The 17,230-nt window shown below is 45.5% G+C and overlaps 1 long non-coding RNA gene across 1 annotated transcript; it reads left to right on the top strand.

The window, feature by feature from the left end:
- The first annotated feature begins 6,936 nt into the window (after nucleotides 1-6,936).
- Nucleotides 6,937-8,383, top strand: LOC123092212 (uncharacterized). The gene is made up of 3 exons (XR_006444401.1): nucleotides 6,937-7,760; nucleotides 7,881-7,980; nucleotides 8,106-8,383. It is a non-coding gene; the product is annotated as an uncharacterized lncRNA (long non-coding RNA).
- The last annotated feature ends 8,847 nt before the right edge of the window (nucleotides 8,384-17,230 follow it).

Here is a 17,230-nt window from a genome sequence, read left to right as displayed (position 1 = left end):
CGGAGCCCTGGAAAGCCCGCCCAGGAGCGGGATGGAGTCTATCACGGCGAAACCCTCTCTTTCAGGCAGGGATTGGCCTTTCTAGCAGCGGAGCAGCGGCTGTGGGTAGGTAGGTGGCGCTGGGATCGACATGGCGGCGAAAGGGGAAGTGGCGTCTGTTGGGAAACGTTGCATGGAAAACAAAAAAAATCTACGCAAACGCAAGATCTATCCATGGAGATGCATAGCAACGAGAGGGGGAGAGTGTGTCTACGTATCCTCGTAGACCGTAAGCGGAAGCATTTCACAATGCGGTTGATGTAGTCGAACTTTCTTCGCGATCCAACCGATCGAGTACCGAACGTATGACACCTCCGCATTCAGCACACGTTCAGCTCGATGACGTCCTCCGCCTTCTTGATCCAGCAAGACGGCGAGGTAGTGTATGAGTTCCGGCAGCATGACGGCGTGGTGATGGTGATGGTGAAATGATCTCCATTGGGCTTCGCCTAAGCACTACGAAAATATGACCGGGGGTGTACACATTGGAGGGGGCGCCGCACACGGCTAGGCAATTGTCTATTGTGTGCTAGGATCCCCCTCCCACATATATATAGGTGGGAGGGAGGGAGGAGCAGCCAAAGGAGGTGCCTAAGTAGGAGGAATCCTACTTGGGGTCCCTCCCAAGCCGCGCCCCCCTTTCCTTACTTGGAGTGCAGGGAAAGGCAGGGGAGGGTGGCGCCCCCCCTTTCCTTTCTCCCATGAGACGGAAAGGCAGGAGGGGCTAGCTATCACGCCCAATATGCGACCCTATCCTAAAGGAACTCGAAGGTCCCACCAAGGATAGAAGCGCATATTGGAGACACTTTTGCAAGGTGGATATCATTACATCGTACCATTACATAATAGTTGGGGATACATACAAAAAGCATACAATGTCACATGAATACAATAACATCATACATAAGAGCAACATCCGACTACGGATGATACACAAACAGAAACTCAAATGACAACCACCCTGCTAGCCTAGGCTGCCGACCAGGAACCTAACCCCTTAACGAAGAAGAAGCAGAAGAAGAACTCCAAGATAGGCATACATCGCTCTCACGTCATGATTATCGCATTACCTATACCTGCAACTGTTGTTCTAGTAAACTGTGAGCCAGGAGGACTCAGCAATCCCATTACCATGGGTATCAAGACTAGCAAAGCCTAATGGGTATGGAATGGATAAGTGGTGGGGTTGCAGCAGCGTCTAAGCATGATATGGTGGCTAACTTACTAATACAAGAATAAGATGAGAAGCTACGCAAACGGTCACGAACTAGTAATGATCAAGAAGTGATCCTGAAACTACTTACGTCCAAACATAACCCAAACCGTGTTCACTTCCCGGACTCCGCCGAAAAGAGACCATCACGGCTACACATGCGGTTGATGCATTTTAATTAAGTCAAGTGTCAAGTTCTCTACAACCGAATATTAACAAATTCCCATCTGCCACATAACCGCGGGCACAGCTCTCGAAAGTTTATACCCTGCAGGGGTGTTCCAACTTGGCCCATTATAAGCTCTCACGACCAACGAAGGATATTCCTGCTCCCGGGAAGATCCGATCAGTCTCGGAATCCCAGTTACAAGACATTTCAGCAATGGTAGCAAGACCTCTCGGTGTGCCAACAAATCCCGATATGAGCCGCATGTATCTCGTTCTTAGGGCACAACGGATAGGTCTGCCTACGAGTAAAACCAGACCTCTAGTTGCCCCATAGTGGCCCCGCAGTCTGCTCGTTTCGGACCAACACTTAGAGGAGCACTGGCCCGAGGGGTTGATTAAAAAAACTAGGGGGTGGCGAAAATCCCCTATTTAAGTTTTAGTTGTTATTAGGCAAATGGTAAAACCAATGTTGGGCCTTGTTGGAAGAGTTTTATTCAAAGCGAACTGTCAAGGGGTTCCGATAAACCCAGCCGCGGAAGGAACGCAAAATCAAGGAATATAACACCGGTATGACAGAAAATAAGGCGGCAAGAGTGGAACAAAACACCAGGCATAAGGCCGAGCCTTCCACCCTTTACCAAGTATATAGATGCATTAATTAAATAAGAGATACTATGACATCCCAACATAAACATGTTCCGACATGGAGCAATCTTCAACTTCACCTGCAACTAACAACGCTATAAGAGGGGCTAAGCAAAAGCGGTAACTTAGCCAAACAACGGTTTGCTAGAAAGGTGAAAAGGTTAGAGGCTGACATGGCAATTTGGGAGGTCGATAACCAAGTGATAGGTAGCACAACATAGCGATAGAACGAAGCAACTAGCATAGCAATGATAGTAGTGAGATCCAGGGTAACGGTCATCTTGCCTGAAAATCCCGCTAGGAAGAAGAACGAGTCCATGAAGAAGACGAACGGGCGAAGACGAACCAAGCGTAGTCGAACGAATCCTCACGATCGCAACGAAATAGGAACTATCTAGAGGAGCACAAAACACACAACACATAACCATGACATGATGCACAACCAAGCATGATGCATGACAAAGGCTATATGATGCTACTCATGTCAAGAGATGATGCATACAAGAACAACACATCAAAACAAGTTTAAATGAGGCCGGAAACAACATATAACAAGTCTGGAAAGTCCTCATATGCAAATTTTGAAATTGGTCCAGAAATGAATACACATTATGTTCAAGTTGTTAAACAACAAGTTAAGATGCACCAAGATGATCTACACGAGATTCTAGTCAAGTTACATATAAAATTCATTTAATTCGGAGCTACGACCTAGAAGATATGAGCAAAACAAGTTAAACATGGAATTAATGCAAAATGCATTCAAACATCAAGCAAACACACTCTAAACAAGGATTCAACATGACAATATGAAAGTACATACAATTCTAAGCAAGTTTCATATAGAGCATGCTCAAAACGAAGCAACGGTGCAACACATACACTCCAAACAAGTTTAAAGGACAAACTAACCAAAACAGCAAGTAAGCACTTCGCAATCATCAAAACAACATGTTACAGGAATCATAAGTGCACAAACTTGACATGCACTTCAAGTACAGATAACATAATTAAAATATCACTAAGATTCAGATTCATAAGCATCAATATTAAACCAAGATGATCAATGCAAAATGCAACTTTATAACACAGGAGCATATACATGAGTAGAGTTAATATGATGGCAACTTGAGAGCAAGAAAGAGACAATCTACAGCAAGTTTATATATCAACCAAGGGCATGTCATCAAATTACACATAACAAAGATAAAATAACATCAAAACATCATATGCACATGGCTCATAGATTAGTAGGAATCAACAAGACAAGATTGAATGTTGAAACAGTTTCAGCAACGAAAAAATACAACATTATGATAACATGTTTACAAGCATGGAATAGAGGCATATGATATCCAAAATTATCAAGCATGTGGACAAAGAAATCATATCATAATTCAAAACATGTAACTGGAGCATCTCCAGAAGAGGCATAGATTAATTAATACCAAGCTCACAACATAGCATCATGAAGTTAACAGAAATCTGGAACAACATATAGGCATGTTCATGGCAATGAAAACATATTCTAGATGACATATATAGGGCATCAAAAGGAATGGAATGATAAAGCATTTAAAACAATACAGAGGGTAGCCAACTCGCTCCCAGGGCGCTCCCTCGATTTCTTCCTTCGATAGCCGTTCGATCCTGGTCAATGCAGTCTTTTCTCGTTCATGTCCGTTTGATCTTCGCTGGGAATTGACGTCTGCATTTTGACCGGCGGTAGATCCTGGGTGAGGGATGACTTGTGGGCTCGTGCTGCGTGTGCGCGAAGGCAGCGTCGTGGGCGCTGTGCGGGTTACGCGCTGCTCGGATGATGCATATATACCTGGTTTTGCCGCCCGCACCTGCGCTGGACCGATGACGGGTGGACCTGTGCTGCTGCTGGCCCCGCTCGTCGGTTGAACTGGTTGCACGTCCCATGGTGCTTCTCTCAGGTCAAACGTGCCTGGGAGCCGCCGCTCGCACGCACGCTGCTTGCCTTATCCGCTTCACCCGCGTCGTGCGTTATGGGAGCAGCTGGGCAGGGCTTGGCCGGTGCATGTGTGCGTCTCTCCTATCGCGATGACAGGTGGGCCGGTCCTGCTGCTGGTCCCGCTCGTCAGCTGCGCGGACTGCGTCATGGTGGTTGGTTGTGCGGACTGCGCCGGGTTGGCTGGGGCATGTTTGCGTGGACCCCTGCTGACTAATGCATCGTGTGTGAGTCCTGCGTGCCTCACCTCCGTCTGCGGTTGGAGAGAGGAGATGGACTGGCAAAATATCTTGCGAGCCCACCTCCCGCGTCTCCATCGACCTAGCCGCCTCCATGCTCATGCATCCTCCCGCGTCAATGGCGCCCAAACCTCCTCATCTTGGATCCCGTGGGACCGAGGTGCGGGCATGGAGGCGAGCATCCCTGGCGGCCACGGCGACCTACAGGCAAAGGGTGGCGGTGGGGGCGGCGCTCGATTAGATCTGCGGGAGAGAGAGAGAGAGGATGAGAGGGAGAGATAAGGAAGAAGATGAGGGAGAGAGAGAGAGAGAGAGAGAGAGAGAGAGAGAGTGAGAGAGGAAAGGGGAGAGGAAGGGCTTCTACGTCACCGCTCTCTGGATGCACGCCATCCACCCGCACACGCTCGCCACCAACCTCGCCGACTTCGCCAGGTTCGGCTTCCTCAAGGACCTCCCCGAGATCCTCTATCGTTTCCTCCGTGACCCCCGCGATGAGCGCAAGGACCAGGACGATGTCACCGCGGCGGCCCTGGGGGCAAGAGCGGCAAGCGGCAAGCGGCGCGGCGTCGACGGCCTTGCCGCCGCGGCGGCGGAGGCCGCCAAGGCCCGGTGCGAGAAGGAGGCGGAGCACGCGCAGGACGTGCTCGCGCGCTACGACTCTGACGAGGCCTTCCGCAACCTCTACGACGGCGTCGCCGACCTCTTCGTCTAGCTGCTCAAGTCGGGCCTGGAGCACCTGCGCGCGGGCGACACGGCCAAGATCGTGTTCGCCGCCAAGTGCGCTCGTCGTACGCATGGGTCTCCTTTGCTCCTTGGGTGCCGCTGGCTAAGGTTTGTCGTGCTCTTCTTCTCCTCTTCTTCCGCTCTGTTCTTTACTCACCTTTCTAATTCCGCATGCTTCAGTTTGTTTTGGTCCTGCGCAGTTCGATTTGCCTTATTGTCGCCTGCCTCGAGCCGTGATTCCTTCTAAATAACACTGACGCTAGGCACTGGTAGGAATCCAGAGGAAAAGAAACAGTAAACCAACGATGTTGTTTCTTTTTTAGCCTGCTCAAGGTTTGCTCTTTCCTACTTACTGTCATGGTGGTTGGTTCACTGCTCATTTTATTGTTTCAGAATTAGCAGCCCGTCGTGTTTTGATTTGCCTCGTGCTGCTTATATTTCGTGTTTGCGTGTGGGAAGGATGTGTGCTATAGATTTCATGTGTGGATCTGAGTTACCTAGAATGGTTGAGAACCGAAACAACTTTGTCGCTGCAATGCGTGTGTACTGCTTTTAGACAGCAAGTACCGATAATCAGCTCCAACACTAAAGATTCATTTAATTTTATCATCATTTTTTTAAGAATAGATAAATGCAACAAATGTCTAGGTAAGATTATCCACTACTGAATTGTCTTTCATTTTGCCTTCCAATTCAAGTGCTTACAGGATAACACATGCATTTTTTTCAACCTTACGACAGTACAAATTTTTCGAAAAGGGTTTAAATTGGTTTCTTTTGCGAGCGATGGGTACATACAGTTTGGGGAAATAGGTGTCAAGGTACAATAACTCCTTGACGAATCAGTAATCAAGTGTAACAAAATGCTGCATATTTATATTTGGGAAGTGAACCAGGCTACTCATTGATTAATAAAAGCTTTATAGTTCTGTTCTCCTTCCATTCATTTCTTTAGTATTATTCATTTATTCTCTTAGATTAAAGGGTTATTGTGATGATGTCCTATTGTTCTGTATGTATTGGATGGAGGATGTGTCGTCGAACGACCTCTTCCCTTGTTGCAATTTCCCACGTGAGCTCCTTCTTCCTGCTCCTCGCTTCACCTCCCCCCTGCTCCTTCTATTTTTTTTAATTTTTTTTCTGTGATTGTGCTCAATGGTGCTTGCAGGTCCATGGACATTGTCATAATGGTCACCTTACGGCAGTGTATTATTTTTGGATCTCGTATTCCTCAAGGTAATGGACAAGAATTTGTGTACTCGCTTGGCTAATGTTTTACTAGACCTAAAGATTTTCCCTGCTCTGTTAGGCGCTCCATCCGCTGATTCGATGTCGGCCAACCTGAGAAATAATAGGAGCAATAATCCAGCAGAAGAATTTGGTGAAGAAGAACAAGGTGATATTTCTCTCGTGTGAACACAATCATTGTTTTCTTGATGTTATCACCCATGTGTTAATGTTGTAGAAGATTTATCATTTGACTTCTTCTTTTAGGCTTCTTCTTTTAGGTTCAATTTGTGTTTAGTTAATGACCACAGATTGTGATGTTCATATATGGGGATTTTTTGGTCAATTTTGTTGCTTCAATATGTAGGTGCTACTGACCATGTGGGATATATAATAGGTCAGATTGGTTTGCTAGCTTAATTTTTTAGCTCGATGTTTTCATTTAGGGGTGTCCTCCTCTTCAGCTGCATCTTTTGTGCAGCTCCAAAATTCTATGTTTCAAAACACTTATTTCCATATTCTGTTTATTATTTTTAATTCATGAAAACTCTTTTCGGTGTGCTTGATCACTCCACTTCCATGTTTATCCTTGCAGAAAAGAATACCTTTATCCTGATAGGCATGGAAACACCGGTTCGCATTGAGTGCATCATCGCTAATCAGCTACTATGTATGATCAGCGGACATGCGTGCTTATTCCTGTAACATATCATTACTCTATCTGCTTAGCCTTTCCAACTTTTAAGATTTGATCAATTCTTTAGAAGTTCGTACAGATCTAGAAGTATTTGGTTTTGTTGGTCAAATCCATTGCTTGTCTGTCCTTATTTATTTTATTGTTCGAACACGATATCAGATCATCTACATTCATTATTCTTGATTACAGTCTCATACTAAAGTAGTCTAAGATGGTCTGAACAGTTGTAGTAATTCATAAATATTTTCAGTGTAGTTCTTATTTGGTTTCTAGGCATAGAATTTACTTCAGGATTTTGATCTTTATTTGGTTAGTAAGGCTCTAGAATAAAACAGACCAATGATATATATACAAACAAACACAATAGGAGTTAACTGGTACCTAGCTTTTGAAACCTCTGATATATACAAAATATTATTTGAGTAGAACAGGAGAGATGCAATCTTATGGATATTTGTGCATTTGTAAGAAACTTTCCAGCTTGGCAAGAGGGCTTAACTAGCCATGTGTAGGACTCAGCCATGCTGCCTTCCAAATGATTAGTCATTGGTGTTTTCTTATGTTCCTGTTAGTCCAAGTGCATCAGATAAGTAGACTGTTATGTTGAAAAAAGGAAAGAGACTACTCTTTTGTTACTTACAGTACAGATATATGCTATAATATATTACCTTTATGCTCTCGATTTCAGTATACGCCTGCGAACAAGTAAGTCAGTAATATCAATGCCTAAGAATTACTTTGTTTGCCATTTTAATCGTTACATCAGAGAGCAACGGATATAGAAGAAATATGTAAACAGTTGTCCCTAGAAGAAATATGCAACAACTTATTCAGGTTACTTAATTAATAACGCCTCTATATCATTACATACACATACTGAATGTGCCTTTTGAGAGCGAGCTTCTGTCAGTACCTCACACTTATCTTGTATGCTATTCCAACTATCTGTTGCAGTAGAGAGCAAGGGACATATAAGAAATCTCCAGGCAGCTTCGCTTAGATGCATCATCTTCTGCTAGGACCTAGGAGTCAGCTTGAAGAACGACCTTCTCAGGTTAATTCTTTACAGAGAACCTGTTGCACTATAACTTTGGTTTAATCTGTCGATAATGCCCATGAGTATATTCTTAGTGTATGTTTGACCATATTGTTTTAACTTATGTTGTTCCTATGCTTCAGGAGACTGCAACTGACATGCTGGATGGTGAATAACCAAATTTGTGGACAAAGACAAAGAGTTCATCGCAAGGGGTGGTGTTTAGGATATATATACACAAAATAGGAAACTTTCTTTTGTACAGAACCAAATTATATGATGTAATTGACCACTATTTCTAAGAAATGTTCATCGTGTATTAAGTACATTTTATTGTGTCACTTTTTTTGAGGGGTAGCTTTATTAATCAAACACCACAAAGTGTGCAATAGAGGTCATCAAACCAAGCTTTATTGTGTCACCTATGTTTACCTTCTTTTTTACTGTGTTACCTATGTTTACCTTCTTTTTAGCATAAGCTATTTGGACTTTCTAATTGCAGGCTCAGTTATTTGACCCACCATGTTCTAATTTGTTGCATAATTACATTAAGCAACTATTTACATTTGATTCTTTGTTTGAATTTTTTTAAAACTTATGCCTCTGTGTTCCTGAATAACATAACAAATTATGCATGCTCAAGTATATATTTTGAAAGACAAGTTCTATTCTTTTTTATAAAAGTGGTTACAATTTGTGTCCTATGTGATTGCTCAAGCGTATAGTTATTAACAAATGCAAATATTTTCAAAGTGTTCATGATTTTAAATGGGCCTTTGCGCCATTTGGCACAATGGGTCATCCAGAGAGCGCGCCACTTGGAAGCCCTTCTCATGCATAGTGCTGCCTCCGCACATCCCGATTGTGGGGATTGATGAGGCAGAGGAAAGCATACCAGCATATTGCAATTTCAAAATTTAGAAAAACGAGAAAGATGCCCAAACGGACAACCTACGAATTTGTAGATAACATTTAGCACTACATGTTGCCACTGGGTCATTCTGCCATTTAATGTTCTTATATACATTTTTCTTTTCAAACTCAGATTTCTCAGCGCGATAACTATATTTTCAGCTAAGAAACTTCCTTAACTGTCTATACATGTTATACAAATATGGTTTGTTTTTCACACTCAGATTTCTTGGGGTGATAAACATATTATCAATATAGCATGATCTAGCACATGTGCTTTCTACTACCAGTATTGAATATGTTTTTGCAAAATGAAACTATTTTCATTGACAACATGTCTTTGGCGGGTTTTTGCGCCATTTGGCGCAACGGGTCAACTAGTAACATATAAATCAAAACATGTCAACTAAGCATCTCTAGATTATGCATGGATTAATTGGTAGCATCAAGAAAACATGGCAACATGATAAGACAGATTCAACAAAGACAGAACATTAACAACAAGTAGCCCACTTCACGAGCTTGATGCACTCACTACAGGGCATATAAAAATACATGGATTGCACCCCTTTAAATATGGCATAATTATGCTCCTAAAACATCTAGACATTGTGCTCAAAAGAGAATCACACAAAAAGATATAAAAAATGACAAATAGGCAAGTTACAGCAGTTTTCAGCAGTTAACAGCAACATGCACTTTTGCAACAGGGATTAAGGTGTCAAGATGCACCCTAACATGAATGCAAAGCATGGCAACGTGTAGAGCATGAAGGGAAGAACATGTGCATATCAAGACCATCATCATAGGTTCAACAAAGACAAAGTTATAGTAGTCACAAGACACCTATATGATGTTAACAAGCAGCAGTTTCAGCAGTTTATATCAATTAGCAGTTTTGCGATGAATATTAAGGCGTCAATATGAACAGGAATATGAATACAAACTACACCATCACGTAGAGCATCAAGTGATGAACATTTTGACATATCATACACACAAAATGGAGCCACATGCACAAAGTTACACCATGATGAAGATGCACACATGATATGGGTTTTTCAGGGACTTGGGGGCAAAATTATACCAGCGCGAAACGGGATGGAGAAGTTCCGGGACAGAGAGGTGCAGGCGAGCCGTTTGGATCGGTGTGGTGGTGGATCTGGTCCAGGCAAACTCCAGCGAGAGTTCCGGCGAACTCCAGCGACGGTGCAACGACGAGGAGGAGCAGGGGAGGCCGAAAATGGGTCTGGGACGGGCGGAGGAGGCCGGGGCGAGGCGGATCCGGGCGGCGCCGGCCCGGATCTAGCCGGAGGCGAGGCTGGCGGGGCCCATCGGCTTAGGTTCTGATGGCTTTAATGGACAAGTTAACAGCTCTGTTAACGGCCGTGATCAACCCGGCAAATCAAGCTCAACATGATGCGGAAGTGGCGCAGTTACATGAGGAGGTAGCACAAGCCAAAGAAGACCTGGCAGAGGACGTCAGGATGGCCGCGGAACGAGCGGATTTGGATGCTCAAGCCCAACGGATTTAGTCGGAGGCTTTCCAGCTTACGATGGATCAGAATGCATCAAATGAGATCATGAGGAGAAGGCACCAGCCCCGTCTGCCTACGGTTTATGAGCCTAGAAACCTCTTTCGCACACCCGACACAGGGCCCAGTAACCCGCCGGAGATAAACCGGGCTACGGCGCCCGGGGTTGGGACGCCGGTTCAACCGCGTGTGACGGAACCCCCTCGTCTGAATACTGCTCCACCTCACCATGTACCAACACCACTGGGTCATTAGTCCAATCCTTTGGAGAACATGATCGTTGCGACGGCATGATTGGCGGCTCTCCCGCTGGATGGCGACTCTTCGACGGCAGTTAAAACACGAAGGGTTAGAGAGCTTCTTCAGACAGCCTTGGCGCAGCAGGAGGCATATTCTTACAGCCGAGATAGGATCCACTCAACCCCTCGCCCAAGCCGGAGCCAGAGCTATAGCCGGCACATGGACTCACCAGCCGTTTCGGGCAACACCAAGCGCCGAGACCAGCCGCATGGGTATGACCCGGCGTGTGATGGAATTCCTAATTTGGTTGTTCAGGATAGAGTGCGTCAATAAGCCGAGCAGGCGGCTTACCAGCCCCTTCCGATTTATCCAACGACCTCGGTGGAGGCAGGCGTGACCTCAAGATCTACAAGGGTGCCCTGTTTGGTGCTGGCTCTGCGTAATGAGCGTTTGCCCAAGGATTTCAAAGGACCTCGAAAGGTGCCGAATTACACAGCCGACTTACCCCCTGAGGCGTGGATTGAAAGTTATGAGATGGCCATGGAGTTATTGGAAGTCAGCAACGCTGCGTGTGCCAAGTACTTCACCATGATGTTGGACGGAACGGCCCGTACTTGGTTAAAGGGGCTGCCAGCTAATTCCATTGGTTCATGGGCAGAGTTAAAGACCCGGTTCATTCAGAACTTGAAGGACACATGCAAGCAGCCCATGTTAATTGTGGACTTGACTAATTACAAGCAGGAGGAGGGTGAATCCACGACCCATTGGGTGCGCCAGGACAAAGCTATCATATATTCATCTGATAACATGAACGCCGGCTCTGCAGTTTTAATGTTGGAGAAAAAATGCCGTTTTTTGCCTCTTAAACAGAAGCTGGGGCGGCTCAAGCGTGATTGTAATGACATGGGCCAGCTGATGGCAGCTCTAGTCAAATATGCTGACTCTGATAGTACCAATGACCCCGAGTCTGGCGATGAGAAGACAGGAAAGGGGAAGAAGAATGACAATGCTAGGGGCCCGCAGCATAACCCGGCGAATCAAGGGGGCGACGGTAAACGCAAGGCCGATGGTAGCTTGGAGTTTGTGGCTAACACCAATGCACAGGGTAACAATCAACGTCGTAAGGGGAGGCCGCCTCCTCGGACCGGCGGGTCAGGTCCTACTCTTGAGCAGTTTCTGAATGAGCCCTGTCCAAGGCATGTTACGCCGGAGAAACCAACCACTCACCTTTGGAAAGATTGTACGATTATGAAGGCTTTCAAAAACTTTAACGCGTTTGACGGAAATCATGGACCAAGCGGCGGCTCAGGCGTCAGCGGTTTCCAAGGCCCGGGTTATGGAGGTGGCAGTTCTAGTTCCAACTTCCAGGGCCCCCAAGGTAATCAGGGCGGTTTTAATCAAGGTCATCAGGGTGGTTACAATCAGCAATCCGGCCAGGGAGGTCAGCAGCAGCAGCAATCCGGATATCAGAGTAATCCAAAGCAGCTGAATAGTGGAGAGTATCATGTGTTTACCACCAGTTTGTGCAAATGGGACCAGAAGCTTCATAAGAGGGCTGCGAACGCTGTTGAGCCGGCGGTTCCTCATTATTTGCGCTGGTCTGAGCAGCCCATTATGTGGAGTAGGGCAGATCATCCTCCCTGGGTTGACAATTCGGGTCACTTAGCTTTGGTGGTGGCACCTCAAGTCGGTGGATACAAATTCACTAAGGTACTCATGGATGGAGGCAGTAGCATCAATATTCTTTATTATGAGACCTTCCGTCGTATGGGGTTAACTGATAAAAATCTTAAGACGTCCAACACTGTTTTCCATGGAGTGGTGCCTGGTAAGTCGGCATACCCGGCGGGCAAGATTGAGCTGGAAGTGGCCTTTGGAGATGAGCATGATTCCAGGGCTGGGAAGTTAACATTTGAAGTGGTTAAAATCAGGAGCCCATACCACATTCTGTTTGGACGGCCGGCTTATGCCAAGTTCATGGCACGGCTGTGTTATGTTTATCTGCAGCTCAAGATGCCGGGTTATAAAGGAACCTTCACAGTGCATGGGAGTCGGAAGATAGCCCTGGAATGTGAGGAAGGCGATGTTGCTTATGCTGAGTCTGTCTGTGCAATAGAGGAGTTGAAATTTTACAAGGACAATGTTGACCCGGCGGATATGACGTCCTTGAAAAAGCCAACTATAGAGCATGACCCGTTGCTGAAGTTTAAGTCAGCTGATGACACCAAGCTGGTTGATTTTGTTCTTGGCGACTCACCCAAGCAATTCGATATCAGTGCTAACTTGGATCCCAAATAGGAAAGCACGCTCATCGAGTTCATCCGTGAGAACCGGGACATCTTTGCATGGAAACCTTCTGACATGCCGGGTGTACCAAGAGAACTCACTGAGCACACTCTCAATATTGATCTGAAATTTAAGCCAGTCAAGCAGTTTCTTCGGTGATTCAATGAGGAGAGGCGTAAGGCCATTGGTGAGGAAGTGGCCTGGATCTTGGCGGTTGGGTTCATTATTGAAGTTTTTCATCCAGAGTGGTTGGCTAACCCGGTGCTAGTGCTTAAGAAGAATGGCACTTGGCACATGTGTGTGGATTACACGGACTTAAACAAGGCTTGTCCGGATAATCCTTTTGCTCTTCCTCGTATTGATCAAATCATTGATGCTACGGCGGGTTGTGAGCGCTTGAGCTTTTTGGATGCTTATTCTGGTTATCATCAGATCAAGATGGCAGTTAAGGACCAGGATAAGACAACTTTAATTACTCCCTTTGGAGCCTTCTGCTATGTGTCTATGCCTTTTGGGCTCAAGAGTGCCCAGGCGACTTATCAGCGATGTGTGCAGAATTGTCTTCACACTCAGATTGGACGCAATGTTCATGCTTATGTGGACGACATAGTGGTGAAGTCCAGAGAGAAGGAAACCTTGATAGATGACTTGAAGGAAACCTTTGATAATCTCCAGGTCTACAAGATGATGCTTAACCCTACCAAGTGCGTTTTTGGTGTGCCAGTAGGCAAGCTTTTGGGTTTTCTGGTTTCTAACAGAGGCATTGAGGCTAACCCGGAGAGGATTAAGGTCATCATTTCCTTGGCTAAACCGGCGTGTATCAATGATGTTCAGCGTCTGGCAGGCCGTATTACTTTTTTAAGCCGGTTCATAAGCCGGTTGGGAGAGAAGGCTATACCGCTGTATCAGATGATGAAGAAAACAGATAACTTCGTCTGGAGTGATGCTGCTAACGACGCGTTTGAGGACTTGAAGAAGCAGCTAGCTGAGCCGCCAGTTCTTGCTGCTCCCATTGATAAGGAGCCGTTATTGTTATATGTGGCTGCTAACACCCATGCTGTCAGTGTGGCCATTATGATGGAGTGCAAGGAGGCTGGCAAGGAATATATGGTTCAACAGCCGGTTTATTACATCAATGAAGTTCTTATTGAGTCCAAGCAGAGATATCCACATTGGCAGAAGCTTGTTTATGGGGTATTCATGGCCAGCCGGAAGCTTAAGCAGTATTTTCTGGGTCACCCCATCATTGTGGTCAGTTCTGCTCCATTAGGAGATATTATTCAAAACAGAGAAGCCACAGGATGAGTCACCAAGTGGGCCATTGAACTTGGGCCTCATGGTTTAAAGTATGTGCCTCGCACTGCCATCAAGTCCCAAGCACTGGTGGATTTCATCAGTGACTGGACAGAGTTGCAGATGCCTGAACAGAAGCCGGATAACACATATTGGACTATTCACTTTGATGGGTCCAGGCAGTTGGAAGGCACGGGGGCTGGAGTCATTTTAGCTTCCCCTCGAGGTGACAAGTTTTGTTATGTCCTAAGGTTGATGTTTCCCTGTACTAACAATGCAGCTTAGTACGAAGCCTTGCTCCATGGTCTTCGGATGCCTAAGGAGATGAACTTAAGCCATGTGAGATGTTTCGGCGACTCAGACTTGGTAGCTCAGCAAGTTTCAGGCAAGTGGGATTCCAAAGACCCGCTTATGGCGGTTTATCGCCACGAGGTGGATGCCATTGCTGGATATTTCAAGGGTTATCAGGTGGAACACATCGATCACAGAAAAAATGAGGCGGCTGATGCCTTAAGCCGTTTGGTGTCTCAGCGTAATCCGGTGCCACCTAACACCTTCTTGGATGTCTTACATAACCCTTCTATCAAGTTGCCTACAGAGGAGGACCTAGCCGTTCCTGACCTGGAGGCACAATTGGTGGCGGCTCTTCACATTATTCTAGATTGGACAGTACCATATTTGGCTTATATGACCCGGGGCGAGTTACCTGAGGATGAAACTTTGGCCAGGCAGATAACCCGGCGGTCTAAGTCAATGACAATTGCCAATGGCGAGTTACACCATCGCAGTGTCACCGGGGCGTTTCAGCGTTGTGTCTCTCCTAAGGAGGGTCAAGAGATTCTTCGTGAGATTCATGAACGAGATTGTGGTCGCCATGCCGGTTCAAAGTCCCTTGTGGCCAAAGCTTTTCGTCATGGATTTTATTGGCCGATGGCTCACGCAGATGCAGAGGATTTGGTCAGGAAATGCGATGGTTGTCAGAAATTTTCATGGCGAGCTGACGTGCCGCTCAAGAATTGAGTATGATTCCAATTACTTGGCCGTTTGCAGTCTGGGGACTTGACATGGTTGGGCCTTTTAAACGGTCCAAGGATAAAAAGACCCACCTCTTGGTGGCGGTTGACAAATTCACAAAGTGGGTCGAAGCAGAGCTGATTAGTAAGTGTGACGCGGCAACGGTGGTTCAATTCATTGAAAAGGTGATTTTCCGTTTTGGCTTTCCCCACAGTATCATAACTGATAATGGCACTAACTTGTCCAAAGGTGCTATGAAATAGTTTTGTCAACGTGAGCATATTCGTCTTGATGTATCATCAGTAGCTCACCCTCAATCCAATGGTCAAGCAGAAAGAGCCAATCAAGAAATTTTGAGAGGCATCAAGCCCTAGCTTATGGTTCCTTTGCTGGAGGAGTTGCCTTCTATGATATGGAGTATCAACACTACCTCCAACAGGTCTACGGGTTACACGCCTTTCTTCACAGTTTATGGAGCAGAGGCGGTTCTTCCTAGTGACATCCGTCATGACTCGCCCCGTGTGGCTGCTTATGTTGAAGCTGATAATGAACAAGCACGCCAGGATGCCCTTGCCTTGTTGGATGAGAAGCGCGATCTTGCAGCAGCTCGTTTGGCGATTTACCAACAAGATCTGCGCAGTTACCATAGCCGCCGGGTTAAGTCCAGAACCTTTCAAGAAGGTGACTTGGTGCTCTGGCTCATCCAGGACCAAACTGATATGCACAAGTTGTCCCCACCTTGGGAAGGGCCCTTTGTGGTCAGCAAGAATTTGAACAATGGGTCATACTACCTTATCGATGTTCGAGAGCACAAATACTCACGTAAGTCGGAGGAGGAGACCCACCGGCCGTGGAATATCGCTCATCTTCGGCCTTACTACACTTGAGCCACCGACTCTTATGATGTACATATTTTTGACGATGTATATATTATGATGATTATAATAAAGTGGGGTCTCTATTGTTTATCTTCAAAAGATCATGTGTCTTCGTCATCATAAATGACCACTGGGGGCTGATCGTATTCGAATCTAGCTTGACCCCTTTGGCACAGTTTCCTGATCGTATTCGAATCATAGCTGTTCAAACCTCTTGATCATTTGGGGGCTGGATCATATTCGAATCGTAGCTTAACCCCTTTTGGTCCGACCCGGATCATATTCGAATCAGAGTCGTTAAATATTTAGACCACTGGGGTTGAGTGCAAACAATAGCTGTTCAAACAACTTGATCATTTGGGGGCTGGATCGTATTCGAATCATAGCTTAACCCATTTTGGTCCGACTCTGATCGTATTCGAATCAGAGTCGTTAAAAAATCTTTAAGGTCACTTGGGGGCTTCCTGTTCAAACATAGGTGTCTTCACCAAAGAGAACATAGCTCTCGGTACCCTCTTGATCGGCGCAATGCCAAAAACCACTTGGGGACTGCATGTTCAAACATAGGTGTATTCATCAAAGAGAACATGGTCGTTAACCCTTTTGGTCCGGCTTACTGATCGTATTCGAATCAGAAGCCTCGTGTTTTTTCTCTGCTTGTTGGTTTAAGGTTTTTGAAACAGTCTTTTGGGTTTCTCTTGATCCTTTTTTACCTCTAAAGCATATATGTGGTTTTGATTAACCCGGCTCGACTTTGGATGATAAGTCACCAGCATATGATAAATCATAAACATTTGGAAGTTTTGGCTTCTAAAGATTGGGTTATCACCCTTACTGCGCAGGTCGCATAAACCGGCAGTACAAATTCAATATCACAGGTATGATATTGTTATTATAGTTATGTTTCAAGTTCTGATTCATACCAGCCTTATCTATGATTATTTTTTACACATTAGTGGTTATATGTGAGATATTATGACCCGCACTGCGGTAAACCACCAAGGGTTCTTGTGATCTATTTCTGTGTGCAAGATAGTCCAAGGATTTTCTTATGCACAAGTCAAACAAATGATAAGTGTAAAAAGGGTAAATATAAGAGGGCGGCTTAAC

The sequence above is a fragment of the Triticum aestivum genome, chromosome 4B (assembly GCF_018294505.1).
Source record: "Triticum aestivum cultivar Chinese Spring chromosome 4B, IWGSC CS RefSeq v2.1, whole genome shotgun sequence".
NCBI lineage: Eukaryota > Viridiplantae > Streptophyta > Magnoliopsida > Poales > Poaceae > Triticum > Triticum aestivum.
The sequence above is the reverse complement of the archived record's forward strand: the minus strand, read 5'-3'. Positions and strand labels throughout refer to the sequence as shown.